Raw genomic sequence first — 13,587 nt, 5'->3', positions numbered from 1 at the left:
TGCTAAGCAGCGCCGACTGACTGGGGCAGGGCCCACGCGAGGCCCAGCGGCCTCCAGCCCGGCTCTCCCGGGCTCGCGTCCCTACCAGCTCGGGATCCCGCGCTTCAGCTCTCTGACCATCAGGTTCTCTCACGAGGCGCTGGAAACGGCGGGAAAACAAACAGCCGCCACCAGCACAGCTTCCGGCACGAGGCTGCCAAGGCAGCCCGAACCAGCGCACGCCAGCCCGAACCAGCGCACGGTGTGGGCGGGGCCGGGCGGGGCGCCGAGTCCCTCCGCCCCTCCCACCGCCCCCCCCCTCGCGCGCAGCCGCAGAAACGCCAAGGCGCCCTAGAAAGGTGGGGCCTACGATGGCCTGAGAAGCCAAGGAGGGCTTCCAAGTAGTCCCATCTTACTGCGGAAGCTGGGCGGTGAAAATGAGCCCATTAATGTCCCAGCAAATGATCCCAAAACAAAAGAAAACTGATTCGAAGAGAAAGTTTGACATGATCTAAAAAGAAATTAAGATAGTGGGCGCATTACAAGTACAGCATAAATCAGAAATAAGAAAAACTAAAGTTACATGGATAGAGGCAGATTGGCTATAAACTCAGAACTACCAGAGCTCCAGAAAAAAGAAAAGTTTAGCTTTTGTGGTTAAATAATTGAACTCAGCCTTGTGGCTGCATGCCTGTAATTCCTGCACCTTCCCAGGGTGAGACTGGGAGATCAAGAGTTCAGGGTCATCCTCAGCTCAAGTCTAGCTCTAGCCTGAGACACTCATGGCTCTACCCCAGAAAGAAAAGAAAAAGGGTGTGGGAAATAAACGGAGATGGGAAGAAAAGAAAACACTGGGGGAAAAAAAAGGAAAGAGAATAACCGTTTCCACTGCACTGGTTGTCCGTTCTTAGGTCAGTGTGGTCTAGATAGCAAGATTCAGGATATCTTGGGCTACAGCAAAACTCTTTAAAAAATTAAAACAAACAACAGAACAAGAATATCCTAGAAAAAAAATCAGTGTCCTATGTGGTGGGAAACCAGCCTCACTTAAATGTTAAAATATAGAACACCCATAATTTTAGAAACATGTTATTGATACCTTTTGATGCCTACCAATAAATGTACAGAAGCAAGGCAGTGCTAGTACTCACCTTTAATCCCAACACTGAAGGCTTTTTTTGGGGGGTGGGGGGCGGGGAGAACAGCTGAACAGTTCGACACCAGCCTGGTCTACATAGGGAGTTCCTGGACAGCCAGGACTCCACAGAGAAACCCTGTCTTAAAAACAGACAACAATCATACAGAAAATAGACTGGGGTTGTAGAACACTTGGGTTCGGTTTTCAGTGGCCCCCTACACACAAACAAGAAATAGAAGGGAAAGCAGAAGCTCTAAGGACATTTGGAAAAATTAAGTTAAGAATAGGAGGGAATTATAGTGGGAAGGGAAGATGAAATTGTTAATAAATTGAGATAGGTCACTGGACAGCCGTTTGGATGAATTGGGCCTGTTGGGTGTGGTGGCTCACACCTGCAAAGTCTGCATTTGGGAAGTTAGTCTGGGACATATGGTAAATTCCAGGCTAGCCTGGACTACAGCGCATAACCCTGTCTTAAAAAAATATTTCTATCTTATTTTTGTTTTCTTTCTTTCTTTTTTCAGATAGGGTCTTGGCTGTCCTGAAAATCATTATGTAGACCAGGATAAAGAGCTGCCTATCTCTGCCTCCCAAGGCTGTACCACCATGCCTGGTTTAAGTATATTTCTTACATTGTTTGTCAGGATAAATTTTAAATTGTTCAAAAATGTAAGTGCGAAAATAACCCAGGAAAGGGGGGAAATATTAATATTAAATAAAAATCTGAAGTAAATAAAAGATTGATGAATTTGACTATCGAAAATCCTTTTAATGCTGATGATAGAGCTGGTGGTTTAGTGCTTGCTTAGCATGCGTGAGACCCTCAGTTCAATGTCTGACCTCCAGCACTCTCCAAATTCTTTATTCAATTTTATTTTATTTTCGTATGTATCTGTTTCTGCATGGTTTGTGGGTACCCCTACAGGCCAGAAGAGGGTGTTGGATCCCCTGGAACTAGAATTTCAGGTGGAATGTGGGTGTTAGGAACTGAGTCATATCTCCAGCCTCCCTCTCAAAAATTAAAAAAAAAAAAACCACTTCTGCTTGAAAAAGCATACTTAAACATGGGTGGGGGGAGGGATCGTGACAGATAAAATTTATTACTAAGAGACAAATTGTGAAATCAACTTCTATAATAAAGGGCTAGTACCTTTAAAGTACAAAGAGCTTTTTAAAAATGTCACCAACTTCATAAAACTTGAATAAAATAGATGAATGGTTAGTTCCTAGAAGAAATAATATGACCTTTAAGGGCTGGGACTACAGCTCAGTGTTAGGTCATTTGCGTAGCAACCATGAACTGTGGGTTCAAGTCACAGTGCTGCAAAAACAAAACAACACACCCTTTGAATGGTTCGAATCATTTATTTATGGTGACTGTTATTATTAGTGTGTGATGCGCTAGTGGGGGGTGTAGGGGTCAAAGGCGACTTTTTGGAATTGGTTCTATCCTTCCACCATGGGTCTAGAGATCAACTTTAGGGCCCTTTTGCGCACTGAGCCGTCTCACCAACCCCCTTTCAACATTTTAGAAAATTCATAACCTCACTTTTAATAAGAAACATACAAATGAAAATGCCATCGAAGTACCACGTTCAATCTTAGGGTCCGATAAATTCTGTTTACCAGGTATCAACGTTAAGTCTCAAACCCTATTTAACATATCAAAAGGGACCTGACCCCCAGGTTTTCCCAGCATCCCTCAGTCTCTACCTGTTACAGGGTATGGCTGGCAAACTCTGCCCTCCAGCCTGAACCCTCCAGCCCAGGGCTGGGCTGCCCTTCCCCCAGAGGCTCTTCCCTGTAGATCCAGACATTTTGGTTACCCACTCCTTTTGGTATCTTTGCCCTCTTGGCTGCTGCAGCTGGTTCCTCTCCCTTCCCTTCCCTTCCCTTCCCTTCCCTTCCCTTCCCTTCCCTTCCCTTCCCTTCCCTTCCCTTCCCTTCCCTTCCCTTCCCTTCCCTTCCCTTCCCTTCCCCACCTCCACATGGCTCAGACCATGCCCACTCTGGACTCTCCCAGCTGTCCCTGCCTCTGGCTATGCCCTCCCTTTTGATCTACAATAAGCTGTCTTCTCTACCATCCCTAGGAAGGGTCACGCCCTGTCCCTTTCATGTCTTCCATCCAGGGGGAGAAGCAGTTTATAGGTTGAGCATCTCATGTGGCAGTGGACTGAGATGGCCTGAGCTCTCTCCAGTGGCAGCCAGGGCCTGAGGGATCTGGGTGGAAAACACCTGCACCTCGTAGCAGTGAGTGTGAAATGATACTAGGCTGTCTTCTGACAGCCACCATGGTGATTTTAGGGTCCCAGGAAGAAAATGGTGATCGTCACAGCCCCGGGGAACAGAAAAAAAGGCCAAGAAGCAAAAAGGAAGCTCAAATTCCCAAGCACAACGGGTTACTTTGCTGAATTGTAATTGGAGCCAGAACCCATGGGAAAATACAGAATTTGCCCCCATCTTCCTCTTTCTCCCATTTCCACAGCAGCATGGAGGGAGGGTGTAGAGAAGCAGCCCTTTGGGAACACCCTCAGGTTTCTCTTCCACTGAATTTGACCTCTCTCTCTCTCTCTCTCTCTCTCTCTCTCTCTCTCTCTCTCTCTCTCTGGGTTAGTACCATTTTACACATCATTTGAACACACACATGCCGCCTCCCCCGCCCCCACCTAGCCAATCAGAACCTACTGGGCTCTACGTAAGAGGGTATATAAATAAGATCTGGACAGACAGACTGGATTCTATTTGGACTTGGAAAGGATCACTCTTTGTAAGAGAAAAAGAGAAAAAATTCAGAGTCCAGTCCTGCTAGAGTCTAGCTCTCAGCTGGCTCCTGGCTGTGTCAGCACCCAGCTCCCAGAAGGAACACTGTTCTTTTTTTTAATTGATATTTATTGAGCTCTACATTTTTCTCTGTTCCCCTCCCTGCCTCTCCCCACACCTTCAGTCCTTCCTCAAGATCCCCAAGCTCCCAGTTTACTCAGGAGATCTTGTCTTTTTCTACTTTCTACTTCCCATGTAGATTAGATCTATGTAAGTCTCTCTTAGTGTCCTCATTGTTGTCTAAGTCCTCTGGGATTGTGATTTGTAGGCTGGATTTCTTTGCTTTATGTTTAAAAAACACCTATGGCTGGGCGGTGGTGGCGCTTGCCTTTAATCCTAGCACTTGGGAGGCAGAGGTAGGCGGATCTTTGTGAGTTCGAGGCCAGCCTGGTCTACAAGAGCTAGTTCCAGGACAGGCTCCAAAGCTACAGAGAAACCCTGTCTCAAAAAACCAAAAACAACAACAGCAACAACAACAACAAACCACCTATGAGTGAGTACATGTGATAATTGTCTTTCTGTGTTTGGGTTACCTCACTCAAAAATAATGTTTTCTAGCTCCATTTGTTTGCCTGCAAAATTCAAGATGTTGTTATTTTTTTCTGCTATGTAGTAATTTATTGTGTAAATGTACCACATTTTCCTTATCCATTCTTCAGTCGAGGGGCATTTAGGTTGTTTCCAGGTTCTGGCTATGACAAAGCTGCTATGAACATAGTTGAGCATATGTCCTTGTGGCACGATTGAGCATCCTTTGGATATATATCCAAAAGTGGTATTACTGGGTCTTGAGGAAGGTTGTTTCCTAATTTTCTGAGAAATCGCCACACTGACATCCAAAGGGGTTGTACCAGCTTGCATTCCCACCAGCAATGCAGAAGTGTTCCCTTTTTCCCACAACCTGTCCAGCATAAGTTGTCATCAGTTTTTGATCTTGGCCATTCTTACAGGATGGAATCTCAGAGTTGTTTTGATTTGCATTTCTCTGATGACTAATGATGTTGAACATTTCCTTAAGTGTCTTTCAGCCATTTTAGATTCCTCTGTTGAGAGTTCTTTGTTTAGGTCTATACTCCATTTTTTAATTGGATTATTTGTTCTTTTGATGACCAATTTCTTGAGTTCTTTGTATATTTTGGAGATCACCTCTGTCTGATGTGGGGTTAGTGAAGATCTTTTCCCATTCTGTAGGCTATTGTTTTGTCTTGTTGACTGTGTCCTTTGCTTTACAGAAGCTTTTCAGTTTTAGGAAGTCCCACTTATTGTTTCTCTCAGTGTCTGTGCTACTGGGGTTATATTTAGGAAGTGATCTCCTGTGCCAATGCGTTCTAGTGTACTTCCCTCTTTCTTTTCTATAAGGTTCAGTGTGGCTGGCTTTATGTTGAGGTCTTTGATCCATTTGGACCTGAGTTTTGTGTATGGTGATAGATATCGGTCTATTTTCATTCTTCTATATGTTGATATCCAGTTATGCCAGCACCACTTGTTAAATATGCTTTCTTTTTTCCATTTCATATTTTCTGCTTCTTTGTCAAAAATCAGGTGTTCGAAGATGTGTGGATTGATATCCAGGTCTTCTATTTGGTTTCATTGGTCCTCCTGTCTGTTCTTATGCCAAGGAACACTGTTCTTGAGATGCACCTGCCAGCAACAGGGAAATGTTCTTGAGTTCCTATTGCTCCTGTGCCAAGAGATGCTGCAGCTGCTTTCTGGGCAGGGAATTTGTTCTGGGGGACGGGGTGCTGCTGCTCCTGCTTCAAAATCCACTACACTCCCTGCCCCAGGCTTAGAGATGCACTGCTCCAGCTGTGAAACTTTCAGACTTGGCAAAAACGGGAGACCTGTGACTCCTCCTCCTGATACTCACTGAGGTGTCGGTGGCCTGCTCTCTGAAGCCTTGCCCAGCAAGGAACTCTTCTTGGTACCCAGAGACCTCTGAGAGCTTTCAAGCTGTAGAGCTTGCTGACAGTCTCTCAGCTGGCACCCCAAAGTCTGCTGAGAGCACAGGACTGTAACATCTGTAACCTCTCTTAACTGGCACCCCCAAGGACTATCAAGAGGATAAACTGTCACAAAATGTCTTAGTTACTGTTCTTTTGCTGTGAAGAGACACCATGACCAAGACAACTTATGGAAGGAAGCATGAGGTTTTCTGTCCTGTCCAATTTCCACAGTTCCAAAGAAATCACACAGAGGTCTACATTAACTATAAACGGATTGGCCCATTAGCTCATGCTTCTTATTAACTCTTATAACATATTAGTCCATTATTCTTGTCTGTGTTAGCCACGTGGCTCGGTACCTTATTCGACGAAGCAGTCACATCTTGCTTCTTTTGTGGCTGAGTCAGAAAATGAGCTTTCCTCTTCCCAGAATTCTCCTATTCTCATTGACCCACCCCTACTTCCTGTCTGGTTGTCCCACCTATACTTCCTGTCTGGCTACTGGCCAATCAGCACTTATTTAAAATATAATTGACAGAATACAGACCATTGTCCCACATCATTTCATTAAGAGCTTGCCTACAGTTTCAGAGGGTGAGTTCAAGACCCACATGGTGGAGAGTGTGGCTACAGACAGACAGGTGTGATGCTGGAGCAGTGCCAAGAGCTTACATCTATTCACAAGCCAAGCGTGAAGCAGAGAAGGGAGGGAAAGAAAAAAGACTGACCCTGGTGTGGTCTTTTGAAACCTCACCGCCACATCCAGTGACACACCTCCTCCAACAAGCCCACACCTTCTAACTCTTCCCAAAACAGTCCACGAATCAGGGACCAAGCAGTCAAATACACAAGCCTCTGGGGGTCATTCTCATTGACCACACACACGACCCCTCTACTTGGCATCCTGTCATCAACAAGGGTCTCAATTTCTACTTTGCTATTTGAATTGTTACTCTTGTGTGGCAAATAAAAGTTCACTTTGTTTTTCCATTGCCTTCTGACCACTCCTTTCCCCAAGAGAGGGAAAGACATGAACCCCTGATAAGATGTCAATCATCATTCCCTGCAGTGGAAAGGGCCGTGATCTAGGAAACATATATATATATATATATATATATATATATATATATATATATATATATATATATATACATTTATACTTTAAACCAGCAATTTTATTCCTAGAGTTCTGTTCCAAAGGTACTGGCAAAAACATGCCCCAAAATATTAACCAAGCTGTGTCTTGCAGTGTTGTCGGAACATCATCCAGGAATGAAGTCCTGTGAGAAAAGTTCTGAGTGCTTGTGAGAAAACTCCAAGAAAAGAAGACAGTAGTCTTGTGTCCTCAGTTTCTTCAAAAACACAGAATTTTTCTTGGACTATGCTTTTATGCCCCTCCCAGGTGTAGCAGATGAGTTCACTTCAATTATTCCTTACAACTAACTGTTGTTGTTGTTGTTGTTGTTGTTTATATGCCTAGGTGGAAAAACACGTTTTTGCCGAGTGCCTTGACCGCGGCTTGTCCGCCATATGCGGCTTGCTCTTGTGACTGCACACGTTACTCAGGTGACTGCTCTTAACCCTAGGAGTATAAACTGTCTGGCGCGCTGAACAAAGTTGGCTATTGCGTTAGACTTTAGTCCACCTGGTTTAATGGGCTCCGCTCTCCCAGGTCCCACTGCCTCTGGGGCGGTAAACACAGTATTAATTACAATCGCAAAAGATTGGCAGCAGCCCAGATTTCTGCCAGTGACGAATCATAGCTGAATATTATGCAGATGCAGAATCAAATGAAAATGGTCTTTATGCATAAACATGAAGCAATTCCTGGAATTCATTTTAAGTGCATGTTGTGTGAGAATCAAATAAACATCTACTCATCCCAGACAGGGAGCTGATGACAAACCAAACAAGCTGCCTTCTTGGTGGCATTGGCCTCTGATCCACACACATGCACACATACACACACAGCAAATAAGTACATACATGCATTCTAAATTATTAATTAAACCTTTTCCTTGGAGAATTGGGTTTCCTTTTCTATTTCATTACTTGCTATCTCAAAGAGACTCAAAGCCAATAATATTTTTGTCATTTTTTTGTTGTTCTAGAGTTTGAATTTGAGGCCCAACATCAGGACCAACTGTATCATTTTAAAAAATTCTTTTAGATTTATTTATTTGGTTTGATTTATGAGTATGGGTGTTTTGCCTGCATGTATGTGCAGGCACCATGTGTGTGCCTGGTGCCTACAGAGATCAGAATAGGGCATCAAAATCCCCTGGGACTGGAGTTACATACAGATAGTTGGGGGCTGCCATGTGGATTCTAGGAAATGAACCCAGGTCCTCTGCAAGAACAACAAATGTTCTTAACCACGGAGCCATCTCTCTAGCACGCTACTACCACTTTAAAAATTATTATTTTAAAAAATATTTTTTTATGTGTGTATCCTTACATATAGCTGTGCATATATGTCTGGGAGTCTGCAGAAGTCAGATCCTAAAGCTGGAGTTACAGGCAGCTGTGAACTGCTTGGCTTGGGTGCTGGGAACTGAATTCAGGTCCTCTGGAACAGCAAGCACTCTTAGCCATCTTTCCTGCCCTTAAATTTGTTACCATCTTTACGTGTGCATTATAGTATACGTGTGATATGGTGACCAAGAGATACACCCATGGGAAATAGTCAGATTGCAAGGCACTTGGTGTCGTTAGTCAGTAAGGAAGCACAAAACAAAGCCACAAACTGTGCTGCTCTTTGAAAACGGCTATCATTCTTTCTTTTTGTTTTTGTTTTTTTTTGGGGGGGGTGGTTATTTGTTTTTTCAAGACAGGTTTCTCTGTGTAGCCCTGGCTGTCCTAGAACTTGCTTTGTAGACCAGGCTGACCACAAATTCACTGAGCTCCACCTGGCTCTGCCTCCCCAGAAAACATCTATCATTCTCTAAATGAAAATAATGAACGTCAGGCAGGCACGGTGCTGGTGGAATGTGAAACCGTATGCCTGTTATGGAACACAGCGCATGGCTCCTCACAAAGATAAATACACAGCCAACCACTCCCCCATATTATCCAACAATTGCAGTGCCGGGAGTCTATCCCAGAGAACTGAACCGCAAACACATAGTGCCTACCCCAAGTCAAAGCAGCAGTACTCACAATAACCCAAACGCAGAAGCCACCTAAAGGTTAGCTGACCAATAAATAGGTGGACAGTGTGATCAATTCATACAATGAAATAGCATTCCACCAGAAAGAGCGCTGGTCAGTTGTCTTCCTCCGCCTGCTAAGTGCTGAGATTACTGGCATGGGCCTCCACACTCAGCACGAATGAACCTCGGATACTTGCCAGCACGTGCATAAACCTTGAAACATTAGGTTAATCAAAATAAACTGAGCACAAGAGAGAAAAAATATGATTCCGTTTATCTGAAATATTTAGCATATTCAGATTCACAAACACAGAATTGGTTTGAGGTTAGCAGGGACCGGGACGAGATGAGAATGAAGTTATTGCTTAGTGGGCATACGGTTTCTGACTGAGGTAGTAAAAGAGACTGAGAAATAAAGCCAATGGCTTTACAACATCAGGGATGTAGCTACCGACACTGAGTTGTATATTTGAAAGAGGGTAGGATGGCAATTTTTATGTATATTTTACTGATGTGGGATCCCCTCTGTATGCTGTGAATATGTTTTATTACCATTGGTTAATAAAGAAGCTGCTTTTGCCTATGGCAGGGCAGAATAGAGCAAGGTGGGAAATCTAAACTGAATGTAGGGAGAAAGAAGGTGGAGTCAGACAGACACCATGTAGCTGCCAAAGAAGAAAGATGACAGAACCTTACCAGTAGGCCACAGTCCCATGGTGATACATAGATGGATAGAAATAGGTTAATTTAAGATATAAGAGCTAGCTAGAATAATTCCTAAGCCATTGGCCAAATAGTGCTGTAGCTAATATAGTTTCTGTGTGATTATTCAGATCTGGGCAGCCAAGAACAAAAGAGCAGTCTCCATTTACATTTTACAAAATAAAAATCGGTTGTTCATACACCGGCAGACCCATTTGTTGGGCTTTATTCTGTTCCATCCATTGACTTGGCTATCTTGATGACAATACCTGTCTGTCTGGTCACCTGCCTTGACTTGCTGTCACTTTATAAGTAATCTTGAAATCTGGTGATCTTGGAACCTTCGCATGTGAGCTTTTCGAGTGATGTTTCATATCTAAATGATATTAAGGGCTATCTGAACACTTTAAGATTCCATTGAGAATATTTTAATTATTATTTCATGTGTTTGAATATTTTGCTTAGGTGTATGTGTATGGACCATGTACATGCCTGGTAACCAGGGGGACCAGAACAGAGTATCAAATTCCCTGTATCTGGAGTTAGAGATGATTGGGGGTAACCCATGTGGGTGCTTGGCATTGAATCTGGGACCTCTGCAGAGAAGAGAGGACTCTTAGTGGCTGAGTCACCTCCCCAACCCACAAACTTCCATTTTCATTTGTTTCTTTGCAGTGTGTGTTTTTGTGTGGACATCTTAGTTTGTGGCTCTAGGTGTTACATTGCACCTGTGTAAAATCACCTGTACGTAATTTAATTTCCTGGTGCTCCCACGATTTGTTGTGATACCGAATCAGAAAACTCAGAAACCTCAAAAAGAAGGCAGTGTTTTAGCTTCTTGGGCATTGCTGTGACCAAATGCCTGAGGGACCAGCCTGAAGAAGGAAAATTTTATTTTAGCTTCTGAATTCATCTGTGTGGTATAATGTCCTAGTGACCTGGTGCCAGAGAGATAGCAAGCAACCTCCACTAGCCATGAAACCCTGTTGGGTTATACCTAGCCTGGCTTTGCACATTTTATATAGCCCCTAAGGCTTTGTGAATGCGCGCGCGCGCGTGTGTGTATGTGTGTGTGTGTGTGTGTGTGTGTTACAAATACTTTCTGTTGTTCTATGTGAATCTTGACCGAGAGTTTTTTATGGAACCACAGCCTATGCAAAACTTGGTTCAAAGGAAACCTGAAAAACAGCAGCACTTCATGAATCAGGTATCTGCACCTGGCATTGTGTTGTGAGAAGCTTCTATCAGTTTGTTTTGAGATATAAAAATCTACTAGCTAAAATGTAAATATAAAAAAATACAGAGGCTAAGAGGCAAAGTAGAGGTGCTTCAGTTCACTAAGACTGAGCCCCTACAGCCACAGTAGTAGAGGCAGAGGCAGGCGGATCTCTGTGAGTTCGAGGCCAGCCTGATCTACAAGAGCTAGTTCCAGGACAGGCTCCAAAGCCACAGAGAAACCCTGTCTCGAAAAAAAGGAAAACAAAACAAAAAAAACAAAAAAACCAAGGATGCTCATGAGCTTTGTGTTCTCCTGGGGTTCGAGTGGCAATTTGAGAAGTTTCTCTATTGCATTTTTAAACTTAATCTACAGAGGAATAAGTGCATGCCACGGTGCTAGAGGCCAGAGGAGAAGTTGCAGGAGTGGGATTGTAGAATTTAGTTCTTTCCTTTCATCACGTAGGTTCCAGGGCTCAAACTCAAGCCGTTAGGCTTGGCAGCATCCATAAACTCCCCAGTGGTTACTTTAATCTAAACTCCCTCATCCTAAGTGGATATGAGAAATGTTATCCAAACACACAAAAGATACCACATTTACTTCCAAAGCCCATGACCTATAAAGGGGTATAAATGAGTGTATGGATGTTCAACACATAAGGCAGAGTCTTCAGTGACTTCATAAATATTAATTCATGCAGTCTGTAACTGTTGCAAAGCATCTACTTTAGGTGCCAACTACAAGTGGTGACCAATAACAACCCTTGTCTCAGAAGTATCCCAATGTATTAAGAAAGGAAGGATTGAGCCAGCGGTGCGTGCCTTTAATCCCAGCACTCAGGAGGCAGAGGCAGGCAGATCTCTGTGAGTTTGAGGCCAGCCTGGTCTACAAGAGCTAGTTCCAGGACAGGCTCCAAAGCTACAGAGAAACCCTGTCTCGAAAAATAAAACAAAACAAAAAACAAAGAAAAAGGAGGAACTGAAAATATTTCTTAGAAATAAAAATATGCCCATTAAGTGGGGTCATAAAAGACAAAAACACCAGAAATTATAAAGTGTATACTCTGGGAAGGCTTCCCCGAGCAAGTACAGAATGCCTTAGAGAGCAGGGAGACAGGACAGATTGGATTCCTTTGGGCAACTTTCCTAGGGACATGATTTGGGTAGAGGTGTTGTTTGGGGATTTTGTTTTATGTTTGTGTGTGTGTGTTGGGGAGTGAAGATCAGAAGGGGAACTGCCAAAGTTAATTCTCTGCTTCTGCTATGCGGGTTCTGGGATGGAACTCAGATTGTCAGGCTCGGGGCTCTACTTTATGACTTTTGCTTGTTTCTTTTAAAAATTAAAACTAGGGGGCTGGAGAGATGGCTCAGAGGTTAAGAGCATTGGCTGCTCTTCCAGAGGTCCTGAGTTCAATTCCCAGCAACCACATGGAGGCTCACAACCATCTGTACTGAGATTGGCGCCCTCCTCTGGCGTGTGGGCATACATCAAGGCAGAATGTGTATACATAATAAATAAATAAATCTTTAAAAAAAATAAAAAAATAAAAATTAAAACTATTATTTTATTTTTGTTATATTCATCTATTTTGTGGAACTAGTTGCAGACATGTCACTCCTGAGGAAGTCTGTTTTCTCTGTTCACCATGTGTGTTCTGAGGTCTAACTCAGGTCTTCTGGCTTGAGGCAAGGGTCCTTACTAACTGAGCCATTCCGGAGCCTTTAAATCTTTACGTGTGTGTGTGTGTGTGTGTGTGTGTGTGTGTGTGTGTGTCCGCACGCGTGCACGCGCGTGCGTGCATGAGTGAGTGTGTGGGCGTGCGTGTGTGCATACGCATAAACTGGCAGGAGGACCCATCTCTTGAAGCAAATGTGGAGGTCAAGGAATGACTTCATGGACCCAGTGTTCCCCTTTACACGGGTGTGGGGTCTTGAACTAAGGTCCCCAGACTTGTACAGCAATTGCTCTTAGCAGCTGAGCAACCTCACCGGCCCCTTGTTTGTTTATTCTAAGAGAAGATCTTGCTCTGTAACCCAGGTTAGCCTCGAACTTGCAACCCTCCTGTCTCAATTTCCCAAATCCCGGGAGTCAGGCATATTTCACCATGCCCGGCTTCGAAGGGCTATTTGAATAAGCCTAAATAAGGTGAATTGTTATGCAGCGGCAGTAGGGGAGCCGCACACGGCAGAAGAGACACCAGTACCAACTCTAATGTGGGAAAGCATAGGATGGTCCAGGGTTGCTGACGGGACTCAAAGGCAGTGGCTCAAGGGGGTGATGGGGAAGGATGTGCGGAGCAGCTTCGGAGAGCTCGGAAGTTCAGACTTTATTTCTAAGCTGGTGGTTTCTTCAAGTAGTAGGTGGTCTGCGGAAATAATACAGCCTGGGAAATGTGGGTGAGAGGAAGCTTGGCCATGGCAGGAAGTTACCAGCAGAGGGTACTATAGGAGAAGGTGGATCTGAGACTTTCCTGAGTTTAGTTTGTGGTTCATTTTTGTTTCTTAATTAAACTTATTTTCAACTGGTTTGTTGAAAAATAAAAGTTGTGCCAGTTAGAGGAGTACCGCGTGATGTTTCAGTCTGTGCCTACAGCACGCATGTTTAAATCGGGTTAGCCTGTGTCTCTTCAAGTAGCTC

At 43.9% G+C, this 13,587-nt stretch overlaps 1 protein-coding gene across 2 annotated transcripts in view; it reads right to left on the bottom strand.

Annotated features, from left to right (window-relative positions):
• Rnf212b (ring finger protein 212B) overlaps nt 1-228 on the bottom strand; it is a 48,396-nt gene extending 48,168 nt beyond the window's left edge. For both annotated transcript variants that reach the window (XM_075949419.1, XM_075949420.1), the window contains exon 1: nt 86-228. The gene's annotated coding sequence lies outside the window, so the exon portion shown is untranslated. The remainder of the gene's footprint in view (nt 1-85) is intronic.
• Between the last annotated feature and the right edge of the window lie 13,359 nt (nt 229-13,587).

This window comes from Microtus pennsylvanicus, chromosome 15, assembly GCF_037038515.1.
Source record: "Microtus pennsylvanicus isolate mMicPen1 chromosome 15, mMicPen1.hap1, whole genome shotgun sequence".
In the NCBI taxonomy this organism is placed as follows: domain Eukaryota; kingdom Metazoa; phylum Chordata; class Mammalia; order Rodentia; family Cricetidae; genus Microtus; species Microtus pennsylvanicus.
The sequence above is the reverse complement of the archived record's forward strand: the minus strand, read 5'-3'. Positions and strand labels throughout refer to the sequence as shown.